The following is an 18,282-nucleotide window of genomic DNA, read 5'->3' on the forward strand; positions in this document are numbered from 1 at the left end:
AAAGCACAGTGTTTCAACATATTGAGATTTTTTTTATAGTGCAGCTTAAAATGATGGCACACCTACCCAGTTAGCTGTCCTCTTCCCTCCCCAGAGTTTGGTTGTGAGATGCAGAGACAGGGGAAAGAGAGATGAGTTTCTAGAGTTTCTCTCCTCCCTCTCTGCTGACCAGGTGAACACACCCAGGAGATGCTGAAAGTTCAGCTCCGACCCTTCCCTCCACATCAACAACACTGAGGATGTGACAATATGACAGTATCCATGTCATGAACCTAATCAAGTTTTGGATATCATTAGAGTTTTCCCTGGTGTCATGGTTTGTTGACTGTGTCAGTTATTACAGTCATAAACACATACTCATGGATAGCAGGGGAGAGGTGTGGGGTTCTTGCACTTATTCATGTAGTTGATGGCTGTTATACATGAATCACCTTGATAAACCAAGTCAACATGTAGGCCTAGTTATTTAGCAAAGGCCTTTATCCAAATCGACATAGAGACCAAGAAGTAAAACCTCATCCTAACTACTTGTACTGTAGCACTGAACTCCAACCAAATAAGCTATCAGTATGGACTACAACGTGTCCGTACCAGGAACTAAGGGATCTTGTACATCCAGAATTACATTGTACTTTGTTAACACAATTTGAGATTAGGCTGCTATAGCCCTGCAGGTACCACATAGACTTTGTTTCATTTGTATTGGGCTGTAGGAAGGTGACCTGCTTTGCCTGGAACTGGGAGAACTCACTGACACAGGTTACAATGATATATTTGGTGTTTTCTTTGTTTCTTTAACCACATATCTTCATGTCTCGTCAATCACAGGTCAGTGGATATTGTTCTGAACCAGGCTCTTTAGTGAAGCCCATGTCCAGCGCCAATAATAATGAATTGATTCCTATTTACCAAATGTACTGCAAATTATTGTCACAAATGTGAACTTGATACACTAACAGAAATGTACATTTGATGAAGTAACATAGATTTACTGTATGTCTAACACTGTTTAAAGTCCACTGTAATAACAGAGAAAATACATTGGGTCTTTAAGGCAAAGAGTCTGTCTGTCTGTGTGTCTGTCTCTATATAAACAGTTCCCTGAAGGTTGCCACTTGCATGTGGGCACATGATTCTACATTGTTGTGATTACTGCCCCCATCTTACCATTCTTGCTGGATGGTGAAAATAATGGTAATACTGTTGTCACTAATCAAACATATTTTATTTAAGAATGTCAACAGTTACATCCATAAGTGAATGTGTAACATTATTTTTCTCATTATAAAGAATTATACATTCATACACCAACAAAAATCTTAGATTATAATTTGATGGTACATTAGTAAAACATTGTAAAGTCTAAATCTATCTTAATATAAACTTACTTCATATATTTCATAACTATGAAAAGCAATGACTAAAATAATATTGTATTATGTGTTATAAGGTATATAATATATCATGTGGTTTTCTTGGACCTTCCATCCCTCTCCTGTTGCATCATCATGGCTGGTCCTCTTCATCCAGACCCACAGTGACCTAAGAAAACAAACACAACAATACAAAGACTTTCACTGGAATTAGTTCATAAACACCTTACTTCATTTCCATACTGTCAATGGGATGCAAAACCTAACACACTATATACAAGGGACTCTGAACAACAGACTAAACATAAGGGGGCACTTTTATAATTGTAACACATAAAAGTGCTTACCTTCTTCAGGGCTTCCAAGTTCAACTGTTTTGCAAAAAACATCTCCATTGGGCAGTTCTCTCCAGCTTAAGCCTTGGATGAAGTTCCCGTTCTTAGCAAACTCTTTTCTGATCTGTGAGATATGATCAAACTAGATGAAGCCAGCAACACGCATTACATTTGAGCATCCTAAATGTAATACTATGAGATGTCATGAGAAGAGTGAAATGAGTGAGCATGACTTTGATTTCTGAAGTGGGAGATGTAGGACTACTGTACCTGCTCCAACATCTGTTCCTTTACCACTGGGTCATTGAGGTCAGCTCCTGAGATAGATTTCAGAGACATCCTTACAATGGTCTGCTTGATTCTCTTTTCTAGAGGGACACAGGAATGGTAAGATCAGACAGCCACTCAAATGAGATTTAGCTTATTTACAATAAATATAACTTTTCTTCCCAGAGGAAAGGAAAATCTGCCCTCTCCCTCGCACGCCGAAAGACTGATTTGCTTCAGGTGATCCCCTAACGAAAACTCCCAATACTTGTTTGTTTTTCAAAAAAGAAGCCTGAAACCTTGAATAAAGACTGTTGACGTCTAGTGGAAGCCATAGGAATTGCAATCTGGGTGACGGAGTTACATAGAAACAATAGGTTTCCATAACAAGAGCATGAATAATTTCTGGTCGGATTTTCTTCGGATTTCCGCCTGCCATATCATTTCTGTTATAGTCTTAGACATTATTTTAACAGTTTTAGAAACTTCAAAGTGTTTTCTATCCAATGCTACCAATTATATTATATTATGGCTTCTGGGCCTGAGTAACAGGCAGTTTACTTTGGGCACGTCAGTCAGACGAAAATTCAGGAAACTAGACCCTAGCCCTAAGAAGTTTTAAAGGTTGTACATTTCTTTGGAACTGTATATTATCAAGCCTCGGTGTTCTATATTTACCAGTATGGAACTATTATCTCAAAATAGAAACAACATGACCACATATACAGTGGGGAGAACAAGTACAGTGGGGCAAAAAAGTATTTAGTCAGCCACCAATTGTGCAAGTTCTCCCACTTAAAAAGATGAGAGGCCTGTAATTTTCATCATAGGTACACTTCAACTATGACAGACAAAATTAGAAAAAAAAATCCAGAAAATCACATTGTAGGATTTTTTATGAATTTATTTGCAAATTATGGTGGAAAATAAGTATTTGGTCAATAACAAAAATGTATCTCAATACTTTGTTATATACCCTTTGTTGGCAATGACAGAGGTCAAACGTTTTCTGTAAGTCTTCACAAGGTTTTCACACACTGTTGCTGGTATTTTGGCCCATTCCTCCATGCAGATCTCCTCTAGAGCAGTGATGTTTTGGGGCTGTTGCTGGGCAACACGGACTTTCAACTTCCTCCAAAGATTTTCTATGGGGTTGAGATCTGGAGACTGGCTAGGCCACCTTGAAATGCTTCTTACGAAGCCACTCCTTCTCGTTGCCCGGGCAGTGTGTTTGGGATCATTGTCATGCTGAAAGACCCAGCCACGTTTCATCTTCAATGCCCTTGCTGATGGAAGGAGGTTTTCACTCAAAATCTCACGATACATGGCCCCATTCATTCTTTCCTTTACACGGATCAGTCGTCCTGGTCCCTTTGCAGAAAAACAGCCCCAAAGCATGATGTTTCCACTCCCATACTTCACAGTAGGTATTGTGTTCTTTGGATGCAACTCAGCATTCTTTGTCCTCCAAACACGACGAGTTGAGTTTTTACCAAAAAGTTATATTTTGGTTTCATCTGACCATATGACATTCTCCCAATCTTCTTCTGGATCATGCAAATGCTCTCTAGCAAACTTCAGACGGGCCTGAACATGTACTGGCTTAAGCAGGGGGACACGTCTGGCACTGCAGGATTTGAGTCCCTGGCGGCGTTACTGATGGTAGGCTTTGTTACTTTGGTCCCAGCTCTCTGCAGGTCATTCACTAGGTCCCCCCGTGTGGTTCTGGGATTTTTGCTCACCGTTCTTGTGATCATTTTGACCCCACGGGGTGAGATCTTGCGTGGAGCCCCAGATCGAGGGAGATTATCAGTGGTCTTGTATGTCTTCCATTTCCTAATAATTGCTCCCACAGTTGATTTCCTCAAACCAAGCTGCTTACCTATTGCAGATTCAGTCTTCCCAGCCTGGTGCAGGTCTACAATTTTGTTTCTGGTGTCTTTTGATAGCTCTTTGGTCTTGGCCATAGTGGAGTTTGGAGTGTGACTGTTTGAGGATGTGGACAGGTGTCTTTTATACTGATAACAAGGGTGATTGACCGTCATCTTGAACTTCTTCCATTTTCTAATAATTGCGCCAACAGTTGTTGCCTTCTCACCAAGCTGCTTGCCTATTGTCCTGTAGCCCATCCCAGCCTTGTGCAGGTCTACAATTTTATCCCTGATGTCCTTACACAGCTCTCTGGTCTTGGCCATTGTGGAAAGGTTGGAGTCTGTTTGATTGAGTGTGTGGACAGGTGTCTTTTATACAGGTAACGAGTTCAAACAGGTGCAGTTAATACAGGTAATGAGTGGAGAACAGGAGGGCTTCTTAAAGAAAACCTAACAGGTCTGTGAGAGCCGGAATTCTTACTGGTTGGTAGGTGATCAAATACTTATGTCATGCAATAAAATGCAAATTAATTACTTATTACTTATTGCTTAAAAATCATACAATGTGATTTTCTGGATTTTTGCTTTAGATTCCGTCTCTCACAGTTGAAGTGTACCTATGATAAAAATTACAGACCTCTACATGCTTTGTAAGTAGGAAAACCTGCAAAATCGGCAGTGTATCAAATACTTGTTCTCCCCACTGTATATCTGAAAGATGAGGAGAGAAATGTGGTTGGAGTAGGCTACATGTAGCATCTCTGTGTCTGACATGTGACAGTGTTTGCTGTAGTGGGACCCTGTTGGGGCTAAAATGCCATCCCTGTCCCTGTTTTACATCCCCCAATAACCCCAATAAGATGGCAGTCTTGTGGCCTGTCTGGTCTAGTGGTAATGCCACAGCCTCTGGAACACGTGTCAAAAAAAGTTTTAGTCCAGCCTAGTGCCTTTGATGCAACCTCTGCCTGTCTTTTCCTCTCTCTATCTGTTCAATAAAAGATGGCAGTCTTACTTCCAGTGCAAAGGAACGGTCTCTTCAGAGAGCAGTCTATCTTGTCCAGGGAGGCGTGTTCAGTCTGTCCATGGCCCTTACGGGTCAGGGAGCAGCAGTTACTAGCACCCAGTTGAGGCTCAGACACACAGTATGGAAAGAGGTCCCCATTGGACCACTGCCACATTCTGGTAGAAGTCTTCCAGTAGAGTCCGATCCATATATCATATGGCTGTGAATCTGTTATGCTTTGGAATGCTGTGTAATCCTCTTGGGTGAGGATGCTCGCTAAATCATCTCCATCGGCTCGGCAAGCCGTCTGTGCCCCCTCCCACGTCAATAAACCTTGACCCATGTAATATTTCAGCTCTGAGGAATTGTTTGACTGTGTGCCTAAGAACAGAAGAACCACAATTGTCCTAAAAATGTCTGAAAGACACAGACATTGATGTTAAATAATGTACATAGACGGTTGTCAAAGGATACTGTACCTCATAAAGGTGACATGATTTGAAATGTACTATGTACTGTACCAAGGTGTTCTGATTGAATAACCCCCTTCAAGTAAAGTGTTTTCATTACTTTGAAGTAATAGTTTACAAATATCAGACAAAGGAGAGAAGGAATGCAAAATCAACTTACTTTTCTGGCACACAAATTGACACGGATTTATGCAATCTCTCAAACCCCATACTTTTGCTCTTTGTCCATGAACAACACACTTTGCATTTGGTGGATTCCAATAGCCCACTATGGGACAAAAAGCATTGTATTGGGAGTGGACCCAGACAGCGTCAGTGAGGCTTTGTGCTGACACTGTTCTCAGAGCTGCTATCTGGTCCTCAGCATTGAAGATGGTGGCCAGTTCCTGGTAGTACTCCCTGCAGAACTTCTGAGCTTCCGCCATGCTCCTCCCCTCACTAAACAGAGTAAACACTGGTATCTCTACTGCTGGACCTGTGTGGACAGACAAAGCACGGGGTGATTCCTCATGAAACTAGAACCAAATAAATACAGAACTTTTGGGGATTTTCACTAAATATAATCCATAGAATGGTCTGTTAGAGGAAGGATTGTTGACATAACCTGAGTGTACAAAACATGCTCTTTCCATGGCATAGACTGACCAGGTGAATTCAGGTGAAGCTATGATCCCTCATTGATATCACCTGTTAAATCCACTTCAATCAGTGTAGATGAAGGGGAGGGGACAAGTTAAAGAAGCATGTTTAAGCCTTGAGACAATTGAAACTTGGATTGTTTATGTGTGCCATTTAGAGGGTGAATGGGCAAAACAAAATATTTAAGTGCCTTTGAACGGGTATGGTAGTAGAACAGCAAAGCTGTTGGGTTTTTCAAGCTCAACAGTTTCCATGTGTATCAACAATGTTTATCACCCAAGGGACATCCAGCCAACCTGACACAACTATGGGAAGCATTGGAGTTAACATGGGCCAGCATCCCTGTGGAACACTTTCGACACCTTGTAGATTCCCCAACGAATTGTACCGACGAATTGAGGCTGTTCTAAGGGGAAAAGGGGGTGCATTTTATAATATACTCTACGTCCATATCAAAGTTCCAGACTGGGATCTCTGCTACTTTTAGCGTTATGGGATTCAGAAATCTTGTTAAACAATATTATTGCACAAAGAGTGAGTCCATGTAACTTATTATGTGACTTGTTAAGGATATTTTTGCTTCTAAACTTATTCAGGCTTGCCATAACAAAGTGTTTGAATACTTATTGACTCAAGACATTTCAGCTTTTCATTTTTGATTAATGTGTAAAAATGTCGATAAACATAATTCCACTTGGAGTCTTAAAGGAAGCCTGAGTAAGACCAAAATGTCACAAATATTCAAACTTCAGTAAGATACTTCTCAATTACACTTTAAGGTACAAATGTCAAATACGGTTTATTTCAACAATCCTTCCTCCAAAGGACACCTCTATGGATGAAATTTTAGTTTGGGGTTTGGTAGGAATCACCCACGACCTGACATCAATGGTTAATATAAAACTACTTTGGATTTATAAAGGAACAAGCTAATGTTGTTGTGCTAGATCACTCCATCATCTCAATTTAAAGCTCATTTATTACTCCTTGACACTGTGAACGCTGAAAACATGTTTAACAATTGTAAGTAATATGTGTACAGTTTGTTATATTGGTCCATACCTTCACTGCAGCCCTTCCTAGTGTAACCAGATATGATTCCTGGATGGTTTGTCATAGTTGGTTGACCAAAGAAATGCTTTTGATAGCAATGGAATCTGTTTTGAAAGTACATGACAATACTGATGCACTTCCCAGTCATTTCTGTTTTACATTAAAAAAAATGTCATCAATGTAATTGTAAACAAATACTGTTTATCATTTTGATCTCATGCATAGAGAGAGGTGACATTTCTCTAGCAACTATTTACAGAAAGAAGTGGTGCGACCACCACCCAAACAGGCAACCCAAGTTCTCAAATAGATTATACCCTTTAATGACGTAGGTAAAGGAGGAACACCCGGGGTTCTGAGTGCAGGCAAGCTGGCAATGATGGTGGTCCCGTTCATACACCGTCAGAATGTCGTTCCCACCAAAGTCTTTGTCAACTATGAATCCCTGTGAGCAGTGAGCTGTTGAATAGGGGCAAATGTGGTTCTCAATTAGATTACAAGTAAATTATTAAAAAGACTACCACAAAATTGACAGAAATGGCCTTGTCCATGCTGAATATTACAATTCAGATTGATTTACACTAAACCATGAAGGATACGTTTTATATAGCATATATGCATGTACACTCACATGGTTCAACTGCTCTGGTATCACTGAAGGACACATCCAAGGACTGCTGGCTGAAGAAGAGGTCAGGGGCTGCACCTGGGCAAAGAAAACAGTCTAAACATTCTCATCCTGTAACAAGAAAGATCACAAAGCGTAATGTGTATGTTGTATATGTTGCACATGTATAACTTGTACATAGATAGTGAGATCTAAAAACATGGATATGTGTTACAGTAGAGCAAAAAAGGTAACTATATCAGCATACTGTGGTCAGTATACATGTTCTAGCTGATGGGCTGTTTTTAGTTTAAAGATGTTGGGGAAAAGGGAATACAATACTTACCCAGAAACACTGCCAACACTGTTGGGAGCCACATAGCCACTGAAAAGATGTAGAAGGGTCAATAAGTGTTTGTCTGTTTTAGAAAATATTTTATCAAGATGTATAATAAGTAACAAGATGATATTAGGATTTTATGATTGAGGAAAGAGATATTGAATGCAAACTGTTATGGAAAAGAAGTCTAGGGCCACCTGAGTGGCACTAGCTGTGTCATTACAGATCCTGGTTCGATCCCAGGCTGTGTTGCAGCCGGCCGCGACCGGGAGACACATGAGGCTGCCCATGCGCGTCTGGGTTAGGGGAGGGTTTGTCCGGTGTCGTGGAAATTGCAAGATTATGTTATAATACTTGTATTGTATTATAATAGTTGTTATATTCGACAGATTAGAGTATTCTGTTAACTATTGTGTGTGTGTTTTACTGAGGAGGGCCTCTATGAGATAGCACTGACAGAGGAAATTTACGATGTCTTTGGGTGATAAAACCTAAAGAGCATTCCAGATAACATGAGGTAATTTTTTTGTGCTATACCGTACCAGGGTGAGACGGTTCCAGTTTGGAGTAGGAGGACCAGACACTATACAATGAAAACTGTTGACATAGCAGTTGACATAGCAGTTGCTGTGTTATAGATATCTATAACTGTGTTATAGATACCTTTCATATAAATCTTAACCTTGTGACCATGCTATGTATCTGTTGTTCGTCATGTAGGTTGAGAGGGGTGTATCTTGGCTATAAAAGATCTTTGTACTTTTGTGTTGTCACTTTCAATGGTTCATTAGAAATGGCGCATCATTGAAAGTCATTGCTATTGCAAAGCTCTTATTATTAAATATGTAGTTTAAGTATAACTCCGACTGGTGTGTGAAGTTTGTCTCTCTCCTCATTTGGTAATACAGAAATTAACCTCTCTAGGGTACGTGGGATGGTAGCGTCCCACCTCGTCAACAGCCAGTGAAACTGCAGGGCGCCAAATTGAAAACAACAGAAATCCCATAATTAAAATTCCTTAAACATACATGTAGTTTACACCATTTTAAATATACACTTGTTGTAAATCCAGACACAGTGTCCGATTTCAAAAAGGCTTTACGACGACAGCAAACCAAACGATTATGTTAGGTGACTGCCTATTCACAGAATAACACAGCCATTTTTCCAGCCAAAGAGAGGATTCACAAAAAGCAGAAATATAGATCAAATGAATCACTAACCTTTGATGATCTTCATCAGATGACACTCATAGGACTTCATTTTACACAATACATGTATGTTTTGTTCGGTAAAGTTCATATTTATATAAAAAAATCAGAGTTTACATTGGCACTTTACGTTCAGTAGTTCCAAAACATCCTGTAACGTTCTTCGTCGGGCGAAAGAGAGGAGGACCAAAATGCAGCGTGATGATTATCCATTTTAATAGAATACTTTAACAACGAACAAAAACAAGAAACCGACAAAATGAACGAAGACGAAACAGTCCCGTAACGTGAACACAAACACAGGAACACAGTAACAGGAATAATCACCCACAATGACAAAACAGGCTACCTAAATATGGCTCCCAATCAGAGACAACGACAAACACCTGCCTCTGATTGAGAACCATATCAGGCCAAACACATAGAAACAGACAAACTAGACATACAACATAGAATGCCCACTCATATCACACCCTGACCAAACAAAACATAGAAACATACAACGCAAACTATGGACAGGGCGTGACAGTACCCCCCCAAGGTGCGGACTCCGGCCGCAAAACCTAAACCTATAGGGGAGGGTCTGGGTGGGCATCTGTTCGCGGTGGCGGCTCTGGCGCAAGACGTGGACCCCACTCCACCATAGTCATTGCCCGCTTCAGTGGCCTCTTTAGAGCGGCGACCCTCGCCGCCGACCTTGGACTGGGAACCCTAATAAAGGACCCCACTGGACCGAGGAGCCCCTCTGGACTGAGGGGCGCCTCCGGACTGAGGGGCAGCTCCGGACTGAGTGGCAGCTCCGGACTGAGTGGCAGCTCCGGACTGAGGGGCAGCTCCGGACTGAGGGGCAGCTCAGGCGGCTCAGACGCCTCTGGACTGAAGGGCGGCTCAGGCGGCTCCTGACTGAAGGGCGACTCAGGCGGCTCCGGACAGACGAGCGGCTCAGGACAGATGGGCGGCTCAGGCGGCTCAAGACAGACGGGCGGCTCAGGCGGCTCAAGACAGACGGGCGGCTCAGGCGGCTCAAGACAGACGGGTGGCTCAGGCGGCTCAGGACAGACGGGCGGCTCAGGCGGCTCAGGCGGCTCAGGACAGACGCCCTCAGGCGGCCGCCCTCAGGCGCCCTCAGGCGGCTCAGGACAGACGGGCGGCTCAGGCTGCTCAGAATAGACGGACGGCTCAGGCGGCGCTGGACAGGAGGGCGGCTCAGGCCTGCTGAGGTGCACTGTAGGCCTGGTTCGTGGTGCCGGAACTGGTGGTACCTGGAGGGGACATGCCCCTCAGGGTGAATGCGGGGAGGAGGAACAGGGCATACTGGACCCTGGAGGGGCACTGTAGGCCTGGTGCATGGTGCCGGAACTGGTGGTACCGGGCTGGGAACACGCACCTCAGGGTGAGTGCAGGGAGGAGGAACAGGGCATACTGGACCCTGGAGGCCCACTGTAGGTCTCGTGCGTGGTGCTGGAACTGGAGGCCTGGTACGTGGAGGAGGCACCGGATAGACCGGACCGTGGAGGCGCACTGCAGGTCTTCGAGCACCGAGCCCGCCCAACCCTACCTGGCTGAATGCTCCCTGTAGCCATGCCAGTACGGCGAGGTGGAATAGGCCGCACTGGGCGTGCTGGCGAACCGGGGACACCATGCGTAGGGTTGGTGCCATGTACCCCGGCCCGAGGAGACACACTGGAGACCAGATGCGTAGAGCCGGCTTCATGGCACCTGGCTCGATGCCCACTCTAGCCCGGCCGATACGAGGCGCTACTATGTACCGCACCAGGCTATGCACAAGTACTGGAGACGCCGTGCGTATCTCCGCATAACACGGTGCCTGCCCGGACCATCTCTCTCCACGTTAAGCACGGAAAGTTGGCTCAGGTCTCCTACCTGACTTAGCCACACTCCCCGTGTGCCACCCCCCCCCCCCCCCCCCCCCCCCAAGACATGTTTGGGGCTGCCTCTCGGGCTTCATTGCCAACCGTGTTCCCTCATAACGCCGGATCCCTTTTCCTACTGCCTCCGCTCTCCGGGCTGCCTCCACCTGTTCCCATGGAAGGCGATCCCTTCCAGCCAGAATCTCCTCCCATGTGTAACATCCCTTGCCGTCTAGAATGTCCTCCCATGTCTATTCCTCTCGAGCTTTCGGCCGCTGCTGCTGCTGCTGCTGCTACCCGTTACCACGCTGCTTGGTCCTTTGGTGGTGGGTGATTCTGTAACGTTCTTCGTCGACCGACAAAATGAACGAAGACGAAACAGTCCCGTAACGTGAACACAAACACAGGAACACAGTAACAGGAACAATCACCCACCACCCACAATGACAAAACAGGCTACCTAAATATGGCTCCCAATCAGAGACAACGACAAACACCTGCCTCTGATTGAGAACCATATCAGGCCAAACACATAGAAACAGACAAACTAGACATACAACATAGAATGCCCACTCATATCACACCCTGACCAAACAAAACATAGAAACATTAAACGCAAACTATGGTCAGGGCATGACACATCCGGGGATTTTGCAGAGAGCCACATCAATTTACAGAAATACTCATGATAAATGTTGATGAAAATACAAGTGTTATGCATGGAACTTTAGATGCACTTCTCCTTAATGCAACCGCTGTGTCAGATTTCAAAAAAGCTTTACGGAAAAAGCAAACCATGCAATAATCTGAGGTCAGCGCTCAGAGCCCAATCAAGACAAAAATATATCCGCCATATTGTGCAGTCAACAGAAGTCAGAAATAACATTATAAACATTCACTTACCTTTGATGATCTTCATCAGAATGCACTCCCAGGAATCTGTTAAAAGATTTTATATAGGTTTAAGATAAATGATTAAAGAATTCTACCCAGAAACCTAACCATTAGGGATTAGAAGTTACGTAGCATGGACAATGAGTAATTAAAGCTGATAAACATAAGTCCAACTAGGTTGGACCTGGGAAGAGAGGAATGTATGTGTGTGCCGAAAGAAAACAAAGGAGCCTTAAACTATGTTTGAACCGACCCGGCTATAACTCTGGGGAGATAAGATAGGACAGGAAGAGCCCTCCAGGTTTCCCTTATCTGGGGGGGACTGGAACTGTCAGCTGGGTAGTGATCAACTGTGGTGAGAATTATAGAGACCAAGAAAGCTCTCCTAATGTTAGTGTGTATGTATGTGCGTATGTTAAGAGAATGTTATAAAGGGAACATCATTGTATATGCAAATAAACTTGGATTTGATAAATTGTGAGTCGGGAATTCTGTCTGTTTCATTTAAAACCAGAACTTTACAACCTCTGGGTTGCAGACCGATTAAGATAATTGAAATTTATGAACATTGATTACAAAATTCTATAACAGAATCCCAGTTCCACAATAAATGTTTGTTTTGTTCGATAATGTCAATCATTTATGTCCAAATTCCTCCTTGTTGTTCTAGTGTTCAGTACACTTTCCAAACTCACAACGCGCGTTCAAGTCCAGCGGAAAGTACGGACAAAAAGTTAAAAAAGGTATATTACAGTCCGTAAAAACATGACAAACGAATTATTGAATCAATCTTTAGGATGTTTTTAACATAATTCATCAATAATGTTCCAACCGGAGACTTCCTTTGTCTTCAGAAGTGCGATGGAACAGAGCTCGCTCTCACATGAATGTGCATGGTCAGTGCATGTTCAGCTCATTGTAGACCTTACTCAATCCCCTCTCATTCGGCCCCACTTCACAGTAGAAGCATCAGACAAGGCTCTAAAGACTGTTGACATCTAGTGGAAGCCTTAGGAAGTGCCACATGACCAATATCCCACTGTATCTTCAATAGGGGCTAAGTTGAAAATCGACCAACCTCAGATTTCCCACTTCCTGGTTGGATTTTTTTATCAGGTTTTTGCCTGCCATAGTTCTGTTATACTCATAGACATCATTCAAACAGTTTTAGAAACTTCCAAGTGTTTTCTATCCAAATACACTAATAATATGCATATTGTAGCTTTTATGGCTGAGTAGCAGGCCGTTTACTCTGGGCACGCTTTTCATCCGGACGTGAAAATACTGCACATTTGTGGCCTGCTGGAGGTCATTTTGCAGGGCTCTGGCAGTGCACCTCCTTGCACTAAGGCGGAGGTAGCGGTCCTGCTGCTGGGTTGTTGCCCTCCTACGGCCTCCTCCACGTCTCCTGATGTACTGGCCTGTCTCCTGGTAGCGCCTGCATGCTCTGGACACTATGCTGACAGACACAGCAAACCTTTTTGCCACAGTTCGCATTGATGTGCCATCCTGGATGAACTGCACTACCTGAGCCACTTGTGTGGGTTGTAGACTCCGTCTCATGCTACCACTAGAGTGAGAGCACCGCCAGCATTCAAAAGTGACCAAAACATCAGCCAGGAAGCATAGGAACTGAGAAGTGGTCTGTGGTCACCCCCTGCAGAATCACTCCTGTTTGGGGGGTGTCTTGCTAATTGCCTATAATTTCCACCTTTTGTCTATTCCATTTGCACAACAGCATGTGAAATGTATTGTCAATCAGTGTTGCTTCCTAAGTGGACAGTTTGATTTCACAGAAGTGTGATTGACTTGGAGTTACATTGTGTTGTTTAAGTGTTCCCTTTATTTTTTTGAGCAGTGTATTTTGTAGGCAGATTTCTTTTTCTTTTTTACTTGACCCATATAGAATAGAAACAAACAGTACTCTATGTCATTGATCAAGTGATTAGTGATTTGATAAAATGATTTCTGGTATGCTGTTTCAGTTTACATATGCAGCAACAAAACACATTTTCTGACTTATTTTGTGCTTGATAAATATCCCATTATGAGAGCCACTGTGATCCAAACTAAACATATTTACTACATAACTTTAAAATAATGCTTTTTATATATGGCAATTTGACGAGATCCTGAGGCCCATTGTCGTGCCATTCATCTGCCGCCATCACCTTATGTTCCATCACCTTATGCACGGCCCCATGGCGCATCAGCCACCATCTGTACACAATTCCTGGAAGCTGAAAATATCCCAGTTCTTCCATCGCCTGCATACTCACACGACATGTCACCCATTGAGATTTTTGGGATGCTCCGGATTGATGTGTACGACATCGTGTTCCAGTTCCCGACAATATCCAGCAGCTACGCACAGCGATTGAAGAGGAGTAGGGACAACATTCCACAAGCCACAATCAATGTAGGGGTCATAGAGCAAAATAACATTGTGTTCATGAGAGTCTCCCCTTTCTATAGAGTGGTCTAATTACTTGTAGGCCAAACCGTTCGGATGCTACAGACATTTTTCATGAGAAGGCCGATTTTCAGGATGTCTCCTGGACTGACAAACAGGGGTTTAGCTCTGCCACTTTCCACCACAGATGCGTAAGTGTGACATAGGCGGAGAAGGAGGATTGAGACGCAGGCCATGCAAATAAACAGGTATCTCTAGCTTAAACTGACAGATTTTGATGGGGATTTTTTGATTATGTTTCCTGAATCGAATCACTGGACAATAGAGATATAAAATCTTATAAAATAATTGTTAAGATTATGTAGGATCAACATGACCTAAGATCAACATTTACTAAATACTTTACATAAACACTACAATTTGTGGTTGGCATCATCAAATTACAACTTACTGTTCTTTGGTTTGCATATGACCAAGACTAGAGTTCAAATCACCATGGAAATGTACACTGAGTGTACAAAACATTAGGAACACCCGCTCTTTCCATGACATAGACTGACGAGGTGAATCCAGATGAACTAACTTTAAAATAATGCTTTTTGACATCAAAATGTCAGTCATGATATAAGACGTTATACAGTGATGAAGTGCTTGTAATATCCCATTAGTAAAAGTAAAATGAAACGTACCTTTTTGGCTCCCCCTCTCTCTCTCTCTCTCTCCAAGGATGGTTTGGTTTTGATGAGCAGACAGGTGGAGAAGTACTGTAGCTGGAGTGTTTATAAAGAGGATCTGCTCTCCTCCTTCTTTGAACACACCCTTGTCTCAGTCAACCTCATCAAGCCTCCTCCCTGTTGTCTTGCTGAAAGATCCTTCTAGAAAGAGTGAAATGGAAAGGGCAAGGGCAAGGGGGATACCTAGTCAGTTGTACAACTGAATGTCTTCAACTGAAATGTGTCTTCCACAATTAACCCAACCCCTCTGAATCAGAATGGTGTGGGGGGCTGCTTCAATCGACATGGACCCACCAAGACTGTGTTTATGTCCCTATATTGTAAATCAAACAACCTGAAAGGGAGAGTCCACTTATGCACATTGAGTAAATTATCTGTAATAAATATGTTGTAGCATAATATGTCATAATAATTTCATATATTGTTAGTATCATAAAATTCTTAAATGTCTAACCTGTTGGGGAAGGGGGGTTCTAAACTGATATATGGAATTGTTTTAAGAAGGTCATACCATGGATCATTTAGACACATGTGAGGGTCATAGAGCAAAACAGATAACACCACCGTGTCCATGAAAGGCTCCCTTTTCTACAGTGGGGTCATATTATACTGAACAAAAATATAAACGCAACATGTAAAGTGCCGGTACCATGTTTTTTGAGCTGAAATAAAAGATGCCAGAAATGTTCCGTAAGCACAAAAATCGTATTTATCTAAAATTTTGTGCACAAATTTGTTTACATCTCTGTTAGAGAGTATTTCTCCTTTACCAAGATAACCCATCCACTTAACAGGTGTGGCATATCAAGAAGCTGATTCAACAGCACGATCATTACTCAGGTGCACCTTGTCCTGGGGACAATAAACGGCCACTCTAAAATGTGCAGTTTTGTCAGACAACACAATACCACAGACCCCTAAAGTTTTGAGGGATCGTGCAGTTGGCATACTGACTGCAGGAATATCCACCAGAGCTGTTGCCAGATAATTGAATGTTCATTTCTCTACCATAAGCTGCCTCCAACGCAATCCGGCCTCAGAGACCACATGTAATCAGACCACATCCGGCTTCTTTACCTGCGGGATCATCTGAGACCAGCTATCCGGACAGTTTATGAAACTGTGAGTTTGCACAACCAAAGAATTTCTGCACAAACTGTCAGAAACCGTCTCAGGGAAGCTCATCTGCGTGCTCGTCATCCATTACCAGGATCTTGACCTGACTGCAGTTCGGTGTCATAACCAACCTCAGTTGGCAAATGCTCACCTTCGATGCCCACTGGCACACTGGACAAGTGTGCTCTTCACGGATTAATCTCGGCTTCAACTGTTCCGGGAAGATGGCAGACATGTCAATGTTGTGAGCAGAGTGCCCCATGGTGGCGGTGAGGTTATGGTATGGGCAGGAATAAGCTACTGACACCGAACACAATTGCATTTATCAATGGCAATTTGAATGCACAGAGATACCATGACGAGATCCTGAGGCCCATTGTATAAAATAATTATCAAGATTATGTAGTATAAACATGACCTAAGATCAACATTTACTAAATACTTTACATAAACACTACAATTTATGGTTGGCATCATCAAATTACAATTTACTATTCTTTGGTTTGCATATGACCAAGACGAGAGTTCAAATCACCATGAAGTTATACACTGAGTGTACAAAACATTAGGAACACCTGCTTATTCTATGACAGAGACTGACGAGATGAATCCAGATGAAAGTTATAATCCCTTATTGATCTCACTTATTAAATCCACTTCAATCTGTGTAGATGAAGGAGAGAACACATGTTACAGAAGGACTTTTAAGCCTTGAGACAATTGAGACATGGTGTATGTGTGCCATTGAGGGTGAATGGGCAAGGCAAAAAAATGTAAGTGCCTTTAAACACCCAAAGGACATCCAGCCATTATTACACAACTGTGGGAAACATTGGAGTCAACATGGGCCAGCATCCCCTGCTTTCGACACCTTGGAGATTCCATGCCCCGACGAATTGAGGCTGTTCTGAGGGAAAAGGCAAGGGGGGGCAAACTGAATATTAGACAACCTGATAAGTCCTGCTCATCATTTGATTGGTAAATGAAGGCTTTGTGCTCAGGGAAATGATGAGTAAATCTCAGTTCATCATTTTCATGCCAGTTCTCCCCCTGTAGTGGTATTAACCCTAAATATGTCTTTCTGGGAGAGGTGTACTATTTGTGGGCCCTCTTGCTTAGGTTTCCTTTGGTGACTGCTGAATAACTTATCAAACCTGCATTGCCATTGTCATTTGCCTTTTAAGGCCATGGACAAACATATTGAACAATATGACAACCACATATTTCATTACAATCCTAACTCTCACCTGAGTGTTCAGAGCAACCAGGTGAGGGGAAGCATGGGGGCCCCAGCCAGAGCAATTAATCAGAGTAGTTATTTTCAGTCTGAAAACATTGACCAGTTCAAGATAGACAGCAGTAGCCTGTACTGTGCATCATACAATAAGAGCATACTGCATAGCATACTGCAGTATAATTACAACTACCCCTGTCTATGCCTTTGGCTATAAACCTGCTGTTTGAATATATGAGTATCATAGACCTTCCAGTGATTGTATATTAAGTCCTGTTTTATATGTGGTACCTGCAAGGCTATGGCAGCCTAATACCCAATTGTGTTAACAAATTGCAATGTAATTCTGGATGTTCAAAAGCCCATAGGTCCTGTTTGACTTATTTAGTTGGAACTTAGTGTTAAAAGTAGTTAGGATTTAGTTGAACTTACCTGTCTTTATGTCAATTTAGATAAATGATAAATAACAATATGATAAATGAAATGTAGGGTGTCAAATCTTTTGAACCTTCACTAACTGATCTGTGGTGTTTGGTTTATCAAGTTGATTAATATATAACAGCCATCAACTACATGAATAAGGGCAAGAACCCCACACCTCTCCCCTGCTATCCATGAGCCAGTGCTTATGACTGTAATAGCTGCTGAAAATAATGGTAATACTATTGTCACAAATCAAACCTATTTTATTTAAGAATGTCAACAGTTACATCCATGAGTGAGAGTGTAACATCATTATGAATAATTTTACACTATGAAAATCCCTCACTGTCACCATACATGTTTTAACTACAGTCTTGAAAAAACACTAATGTCCTTTTTATTCCTCTTCTCTTCATTTATTAAAAGTC

Source organism: Salvelinus fontinalis, chromosome 39 (genome assembly GCF_029448725.1).
Source record: "Salvelinus fontinalis isolate EN_2023a chromosome 39, ASM2944872v1, whole genome shotgun sequence".
NCBI classification, from domain to species: domain Eukaryota; kingdom Metazoa; phylum Chordata; class Actinopteri; order Salmoniformes; family Salmonidae; genus Salvelinus; species Salvelinus fontinalis.